Here is a 1,924-nt window from a genome sequence, read left to right on the forward strand (position 1 = left end):
CCCTGGGCCTTTCCACGGTGACTGAGAGGCAGGGTCCGTGAGGGGCTCCGAGCAGGAAAACGGGGGAAGGGAGTCCTTGGGGCCGAAGTCCGAGAGGTCGGCGAACGACCGGGAGCGGATTTAACCGGAAAAACCACGGCGCCCACAGGACAAGAACCGGCGAGGACAGGCGGCGGATGCTTTAACGTCCGAGGGGAGGACGCTTTAACGTGCGGGGAAACCCAGGAAACAGCTGGGGCGCAGGGCCGGCAGTGCACGCCACGTGCTCCGTGGAGTTAGAAACAGAAACACTCACCTACCGGAGCGCTCGGTTCCCTCCAGACGTCATCTCTTCGCGAAGAGACGGCCGCGGGAACTGCGTCATCCTAGTGGGACCAGGTCGTCTTCCGGAAGGGGCGGGGCTTGCACCAATGGGCGGGTCCGGAAGTCACCTGGGGGCGGGGCCAGTGGAAGGGCGGAGCCCTGCCGTCAGGCAGTCTGGAGAGGAATAGGACCTGATCCCCCTGCGCCCCACTGGTTATAAAGATCCACTTAAAGCTTTGACAGCAGAAATGAAGACATGACAGTTTAGAGAGCACAAGGTCAAGGGCTACACACCACAGCTCTCAGGAGTGCGAAGATAGGGGGAATCAGAGAGCTCCAAGAGATCTGGGCGGGGCCTTTAATAGAAACATGGGTAGAGTTTCGGTCATCTTCATCCAAAAAGACGAAACAAACAAACAAACAAGCTCACTGCCCTGAGTTGTTGCTGACTCACAGAAACACAACAGGGGAAGGTGGAACTAACTGCCCTTGTGAGTTTCCAAGACTATTCTTTATGGGATAAAAAGTTCAGTCTTTCTCAATAAAACTCACCGGTGGTTTGGAACTGCTGACCTTGGGGTTAAAAGCACAGCATATAAACCCCATATCAACAGGTCTCTTTTGCTTGTCATGTGCCTAAGGACTAATCACTTCTGAAAAGTGGCAAGAACTAGGAAGCTTGGGGTCATGAACTTGGCAGAGCAGAGAACATTCAAGTATGACCATGTAGTGAGGAAAAAACAAAAAATACGTACTGACCACGAGGACGTGTCATGAAATTATATTAATGCAGAAAGTCAAATCTCATTGAGTCGATTTGGACTCATAGCTGTTTATAGATTGTAACAGAGTAGATTGGTCCCCTGTGGATTTCCTCTAGTGTAAATTTTACCTGTGAAGAAAGGCTTGTCTTTCTTTTTCTTGTTTTTTTTTTTTTAAGCTCATCTTTCTTGATTAATACACAAAAGGACCTTTTGGTAAAGAAAAGAAGTCCTAGATTCTGTGCTCAGATGTGCCTTAGATGTGCTTCTTGCCTCAAATGTCTTGGTTTCTCAAGACTGTCAATCCCATCTCAAGCTTGGATCCAATGAGAACATGCCAGTTTGGAAACTGCTAAATGACCTCATGGTGGCTGGAAGGAGCAGCCTAAGGCTGCAGGAGCACAAGGTCCCAAAACTTCAGAATCCACGGATGATCTACAGGGAGATTTCACCCACCGAGATAACAAAATATTTTAAGAGGAGGCCCAAGACAAAAGAATGTCAGGAAGGCTTCACAGGACAGGAGTCCTTCCCAACCAGTGGAATGTGTGAACATGCTCAAAAAAAGATATCAGTAGAGACCCAGGGCATCAAGCCCCGCCTCTCTATACCACCCTCCCCCCACCCCCAGCAGCAGCTTCTGATAGAGAAGGCACATACTCCCACAGCGAAGGGAAATGTACCTCAAGAGATTCCCTTCAGAAAGAAAATAAGTAGTTTTCCCCAAAGAATTTGCCCACATCTATAAGACACAGAACAACATTATACTACAGTGAACCCTCGCCACTTCGCGCGCTTCTACTTCCGCGGCTTCACTCTATCGCGGTTTTTGCGTAACAGCGCATGCTCTGTCATTACTG

At 49.5% G+C, this 1,924-nt stretch overlaps 1 protein-coding gene across 4 annotated transcripts in view; it reads right to left on the bottom strand.

Moving 5' to 3' along the window:
* The window catches only part of LOC123521755 (zinc finger protein 883-like), a 56,201-nt gene extending 55,881 nt beyond the window's left edge, over positions 1-320 (bottom strand). For 3 of the 4 annotated variants that reach the window (XM_045290809.1, XM_045290805.1, XM_045290804.1), the window contains exon 1: positions 296-320. The gene's annotated coding sequence lies outside the window, so the exon portion shown is untranslated. The remainder of the gene's footprint in view (positions 1-295) is intronic. The other variant, XM_045290803.1, reaches the window with a different exon arrangement.
* Between the last annotated feature and the right edge of the window lie 1,604 nt (positions 321-1,924).

This window comes from Echinops telfairi, unplaced genomic scaffold, assembly GCF_000313985.2.
Source record: "Echinops telfairi isolate 266 unplaced genomic scaffold, ASM31398v2 ScPeMD7_56;HRSCAF=191, whole genome shotgun sequence".
NCBI lineage: Eukaryota > Metazoa > Chordata > Mammalia > Afrosoricida > Tenrecidae > Echinops > Echinops telfairi.